The sequence below is a fragment of the Triturus cristatus genome, chromosome 6, assembly GCF_964204655.1.
Source record: "Triturus cristatus chromosome 6, aTriCri1.1, whole genome shotgun sequence".
Classification (NCBI taxonomy): Eukaryota; Metazoa; Chordata; class Amphibia; order Caudata; family Salamandridae; genus Triturus; species Triturus cristatus.
In genome coordinates this window covers 1,219,506,873-1,219,513,644 of record NC_140589.1, presented here as the reverse complement: position 1 = coordinate 1,219,513,644, position 6,772 = coordinate 1,219,506,873, and the positions used below count along the sequence as shown (strand labels likewise).

General features: G+C 44.3%; 1 long non-coding RNA gene across 1 annotated transcript; it reads left to right on the top strand.

The window, feature by feature from the left end:
- The first annotated feature begins 2,353 nt into the window (after positions 1–2,353).
- Positions 2,354–5,484, top strand: LOC146821196 (uncharacterized). The gene is made up of 3 exons (XR_014962678.1): positions 2,354–2,425; positions 5,241–5,310; positions 5,394–5,484. It is a non-coding gene; the product is annotated as an uncharacterized LOC146821196 (long non-coding RNA).
- The last annotated feature ends 1,288 nt before the right edge of the window (positions 5,485–6,772 follow it).

Sequence of the window (6,772 nt, the reverse complement as noted above, 5' to 3'; positions counted from 1 at the left end):
AGGGAGTTGGAAGATAACTGTTGGTGGATGAGGTGCCAATAAACCTACTTGTTTCTACGTGCGGTGTGGTTCCTGTTTATTCAAGTACTGAAGGACACTACATTTATATACCAGAATATGACTGAGAGTTGTCGCCCATGGAGCGGGCCATGGACTAGGTCAGCTGTCCAAATTTGGGCAATTAAGCACTCCTTGCAGTTGAATATGAGAAGTCACCACAGAAGAGAGCTTTGTGAACATTTGAGGCAGAGCTTAGTTCAAAGGGGAAGCATTTTCTGCATGAAAGAAGCCCCATTCTATTTCTTGTAGGCAGCTTCGCTGCCATACTTTGGGGAGGTGCCTGGCTCCCTCAGGACTACGGGCGCCATACTAGATTGGGTTGTTATCCCATTTTAAAATTCTTTTATGTGTTTGATTTCACACTTTTAAGTACGTTTTTTTTTATTTTTCCAGTAGAGTTCCGACCTCAGGGGAGCCTGGGTCAGGGCTCAGGGGTTGCTGGACCCAGGTTGGTTCTTTCATTTTTCCCACCTTTTTGCTGGCAACAATGTGCTGTAGAGTGCCAAAATCACACCCGGTGCCATGCACCCATGCATGGCAGGCTTCAAGCAGGGCAGGAGAAGGCGTCTGCACGGCGGATGCGCCGCTGGTGTGCCAAAGGCAAGTCTGTCTGCTCCCATCCGCACCCAGATCGTGCCAAATGCAAACCTCCTTCCCGGTTCCAGGACCCATGTCAGGCTAAAACTTTGCTACTTCAGAGAAGATTTCTCACCCTTGATATTGCAGGTAGGATCAAAGGCTGCACTGACTTTGCATGTCAGTCTTTAATGATTAATTCCGTACTGATGTGTCAAGGGTGCGGAGCTCAGCTGGGTTACAGGAGTCATGGGGCTGCTGAGGAAAATACACTAACTGGTGTTTCGGACCAGGATCTGAGTGGAACAAAAACAGCAAAAAGAGATATTACCTGAGCCCTTTTAAATGTCAGGTCTCTCATAAAACAATGTATTGAATTCTCTGTTTTTAGGGATGTGCATAAACCCTTCTTTGTATTTGTGACAGAAACAAGGGCGGACGCCTCATATGATCCTGATTTGATAGCAGCCATCCCAGAGGGATATGTGATAGTTAGACATGACAGGCCTAACAGACGAGGGGGTGGTATAGCTATAATATACAAAGCTGAATTTTCATCAAATTGGAATTCCTTACCTTCATCAAATTGTGAGGCAGTTGCTTCCTGTCTCGAAGTCTCGAAAATGCAAACATTTAAAGGTATGTTAGTATATCGCCCACCAGGCTCTAGACAGGCCGTTGCTTATGAAATAGGCAGTCTCTTTGAAGCCAATATTTTAGCAAATGACTGTACAGTCCTTGGAGATTTTAACTTTCATCTAGAGGCACCCGAAGATAATGACACAATGGTACTTTTACAGGCTATGTCATGTCTGGGCCTTACACAGATGGTCAAGGTTCCCACTCACCAAGCAGGACACACATTAGATTGCATCTTCAGTAATAACATTTCCTTAGGCAGTATTCATGTTCTTCCTCTTACTTGTGAAAAAAGGTTCACAAGTGCACTCCGTTTTTAATATATTTTTTCATAGTTTATCCTTATTTTGAAGTACTAGCATGCAGCCCGACCGTGGTATGCCCTAGAACCACGTGTTTGAGAATACTGAAAAAGGTTGAAGCGTGCATTGACTCCAACACTCAGACGCACTGCAAAATCCAAAGTGTGCAAAAATTACACCAAATTAATCCAAAAGTTAATCCCTTTATTCCTTTTATCAAAAAATTCATTGCTTTTCATCCTGTTACATGGTGAATGATAATGTTCCTCTTACTTGGACAGACCATAGTGCCATTTAATTTGGCCTAGACCGTAAATCACAAGATCTTGGAGCAAAAGTATCTCGTCAAAGGAGAACCACCCAGGCTTAAAAAATCCAACTAGAGTCCTTTTTAGGTCTCGCCTACGCAGTGCGCATGCACTGCATAGGCAAAAAGACCTTTTGCAATCGCTTTGGCTTTTCAGCCAAAAACGTGCATGCGTTCCATTGCCTTCAATGGCAACGCGTGCACGTGTGGCGTTTCACTTGCTGGAGTGCGCAGCGCCATATGGTAGCAACTATAGCTCCTGGCGCTGCTCGCTCTCGCAAGTGAAATGCTTTCACTCGCCCCCTCCTCTCGCCCCTCCCCCTGCTGCCTCCTTTTAGCGTGAGGAACGTGCTTGTTTTCACTGGGCTGCCGGTCCGGACCATGCACCCTCTTTCATGAGCAATGACTCTTGTTAACTAAGCTATAACCTACTTACCACATATGCGTGCAAGGCGCGGCCTTTTCCTAGTGCTGCGGGGGCCCACCGTCGGTGCCGTGACTCCCCTGTCCTCGGCAACACGGGACAGAAAAGTGCAAAATGGTTAGTAAAGCGCCACCATCCTTCCGCCAGTGGAACCGGGAGGGTGTAGGGCCACTTCGATGGGGCTGTAGCCTGCCTCTACTGCGCGGATGCTGTTGGATTAGGAGAGCAGAGAATCGGCACCGTTTCCAGCGTGGCATTAATGGCTGCCGAGTCCAGAGCATTGTGCGCGTGCTGTGTACATGAACCAATAAGTTTGAGGGTGCTGTGATTCCATGAACGATGCAGTTCCTGGGCTGAAAGGGCAGCCGGCCGGCTGCACCGCCGTGTTGGGAACTGGGTTTGTACTAGGTGGTGCTGCAGGCCGGTAGTCAGTATGAAGTGAACACTACGCCTGACACTATACCTAACTGCTGGACGGGACACTACTTCCTGAACGCTGCTGCGGGGCCTCTGAATCTGCTGTCTGGCATCAGGATGCAGTGGCACGTCTGTGGAGCTGCAGTCTGTACTGGCATCAGCTGGTCTGAAATGTCTCCATTTATTATACTGTAGCTCCATTCTTTGACACTACTTTTTCTGTGACACCACTTCTGGAGACCTGTAATGTGACATGCTGTGGTCTTGTAGCGGGGTGTGGTTAGAACCTACGGTGTATAGAAAGGGTAAGACTTGTATTGTTTGGGTGCAGCTCCTAGACATTCTATTCTACTCATGTGCGGTACCTCCCAAATAACTGAAGGTTGTCATCGTCCCCAAGTCGTTGAAGTTGTGCTTGCTTTTCTAGGCAGTACGAGGTAACCAGTACAGGATTCTTCCACTGTAAAAGTAAATTTGGTATTTGCTAAGTGCAAACTAATCACCCCTCATGGTCTCGAGGCATTGGGGCACATACTTGGGTAGAACAGTTAGTCTTGCAATAGGTTTGCTTTGTCAAGTGTGTATTGGCGTGTTTGTGGTCGTTGCGCACGCATGGTCGAGCAGTCCTTGACAGCGCAAGTGGAACTCTCCATTATCACATTTATGACACTTGATGTGAATAGGCCAAACACTAAGTGAAATTTAAAAAATAGGAATACTAATTGCTTACACAACTTTACACTGGATTACAAGAGAATTGTCGCAGGTACACTTAAAGCCGTTTGCCACCCATTAAACGACCACTCACTGCAGTGGGTTACAAAACGCTGCGTTCAGCTGCTGCAATCCATATCTTCCCACAAGTGGCAGAGGCAATGTTAAACCATTGCAGTAAACTCATACGCACATGCAGAACGCTCGATGTGCTAAAGTGGTTAATACAGAACGAGTATATAAATCCTGTACTAGATGGAACAGGGGATTTGCATCAATGCAAAACATACACACGTGCAGCAGATACTCGCAAAAGTGCACACCACCACCACGTCGCTGGACGCACAACAAGCTACTAAAAGTGTAGTCCTTTCACAGCGATGATTGTATATCCTTACAGTTCCAGGAGTACAAATGGTAAATAAACCTCTCCAGTTGACCGTGCTTTGTTTACTGCTTGGGCCGGGTTAACCATATCACATTAGGGGTCATATTTATGAAAATGCCCATTTGCGATTCTCAAATAGTGATTTTTTGCGAATCGCTATTTGAGAATCGCAAAACCCTATGTATGTAGGATTTGCAATAAATTTAGCGAATCCTACATATACCTCCCCATTCATTCCTATGGGCCTAGAGGCCCATAGGGATGAATGGGAAGACATTCTCAATTTGGGATTCCCAATTAGAGAATCGCAAATTGGGAATGCAATTTCAAGGGTGCCAGGGTGTCAAAAGGACACCCTGTTGCACCTCTGAAATGAGCATGGGTGCAGATGTGGCGCACATACATGCCCTAAGGGCATGTATGTGAGTCACATGGCACTTTGAAAAATGCATACAAGTGCATTTTTCAAAGAAATCGTAAATTACCACCAACTTGAAGTTGGTGGTAATTTGCAATTCCTTAAGTCCAAATTGCACTTTTTGTGTGCTTTTTACATTGCATTTAAGGAATCGCAATTTGCGATTCCTTAAATGCAATCGCAAAATAGGGAATTGCAAAATGTGTGATTCCTTATTTTGCATGGGGTGGTTTGTGTCATACATATGACACTGCTGTTTTGCGATCGCAAACGCCGAAATTCTGCCAATTTCGGCATTTGCGATCGCAAAATCGCCTTCATACATATGGCCCTAGGTCATTTAAATTCGATTTCGCGATTGCTCTTTTCTGGTGGCATCGAGTGCTTGCATTTTTTTTTTTTACATTTTTTTTAATTGATAAAGGTTTGTGACAGACAAGCATATAGTATTGATATATGTTACTAGCAAGTTACACTCATCATCATGCATATTACAGAGGTTGAGAAGAGTGCTTGCATTTTTTAACAGAAAAGTCAGTAGATTTATCTTGTTTCAATGGTGCGTTGTATTGTTCTGTGCTCTCTACGGGCATCACAAGACTATTAGCTAATCTTTGTTAAATGAGTTTATGTTGTCAGTCGCGTGAGGTATGTGTGTGCAGTGAACCAGTTGTAGGATTGACATTAGCAAAAGAGTGGGCAGTTGATGTTTGTAGTATTCTATAAATGGATACTCCTCCAGGCATAGGCTTTATGAACACTGTACCAGTGCGGTGGGCCCTCCTGTGCATTCTCAATTTTTGCTTAACGCGAGAAACCAACAATATGTCAAGTTTATTCTTGGTGTGCATAGTGTTTGTTATGCTGTGTTTTTTAGGGACTTGATGTGTCAGAAAACTTCTAAATTGAATATTGTCAGTCTGTATCGCAGAATAGTGTTTGGAACTACTCTTTGTAGTTCTCACTTAAAACTTATAGTGTTGTCTACTTCACAGGGGTTTGTGAAAGTTGTCAAGAACAAGGCCTACTTCAAGAGGTACCAGGTCAAGTTCCGTCGGAGGAGAGGTAAGTTTTGTAGGTCTGCATTTTTATTCATTTATATGTGCATTTAGCAAATCTTTTCTACCACTTTTGATTGGTCTTTACAGAGGGGAAAACTGATTATTATGCCCGTAAACGGTTGGTGATCCAGGACAAAAACAAGTACAACACTCCGAAGTACCGGATGATTGTGCGCATAATTACCAACAAAGATATCATCTGCCAGGTATGTTGGTCATGAGGAATTATCTTATAAAGTCAGCTTTGTTTAATGAACTTGCTTCGTCATGTTGAGGAAAAATCTGCATGTACTTAAATGAACTATGGGGCATATTATCAAGGAGGGCGTTAAAATTATCGCCGCTTTAGCGGCAGAAAACTGCCGCTGAAGCGGCGATAATGTGCTTGATAATATGCCGCAGAGAATTCCCATAGAAGCCCATGTTGACACCAGAACCTGGGCTTCTATGGGAATTCTCAAGGGCATCTTATCAAGCCCATTATCGCCGCTTTAGCTGCAGTTTTCTGCCGCTCAAGCGGCAATAATTTTAACGCCCTCCTTGATAATATGCCCCAATATCTTTTCCCTAAATAATTCAATACTATGCACATTTGAAAGAAAATAGAAGTTTTATGGCCCTGATTTAGGGGCATATCAACAAGCAGGCGATAAAAAATTATCGCCGCTTTTGCGGCCGTTTTCGGCCGAAAAGCGGCGATAATTTTATCGCCTAATCAGCAAGGTCACGCTAACGCGTGAAACCTTGCTTTAGCGTCAGGATTCCTAACGTCCAGCTTTGCATCTCTAATGAGATGCAAAGTGGGCGTTCCTGACCTGGCATGACAGGAGAAATGTCGCTAAGCAACATTTTTCCTATCAGCAAGCCTAACGCTATGAAGCATAGCGTCAGGAAAAGTAGCGATAACCCCTGTTATCGCTACTTTCCTTACGCCTGCTTCAGGACTGACTTAGCCATGATATCCTATGGAAGGTGGATATCATGGCTAAGTTTGTGAGTCCCTATCAACTAGCTAACCTGAGATTATCGCTGGGTTTCCAGCGATAATCTCACGTTAGCCAGTTAGCGCTAGGATTTTTATCGCCGATGAGATAAGCGTTGCTAATAGCACTCTATCTCAGCGATAAAAATCGGCGCTAGCCGGCGATAATTATCCGAGCGCTAAGTGCGCTCAGCGATAATTATCGCCGGTTGTTGTTGATATGCCCCTAAGAGTGGTTTCGTGTTTTCCGACCGTAATGTAAACCAGTTAGTGCAGGGATCGGAATTACTAGTTTGGTGTTAGTTATCACATCTGGTAATTGCCAGGTGTGTTTAATACCGAAGCTGTTAACTTTTGGCAGTTCAAACCTGCCAAAATGTAACGGAAAAAGTGTATAACCTTTAATGTACCATGCTTATATTGGTGCATGCTGCACCAAAATCTGCATGCTACTCTGACAAAACTCATAATAGACGCCATTTAT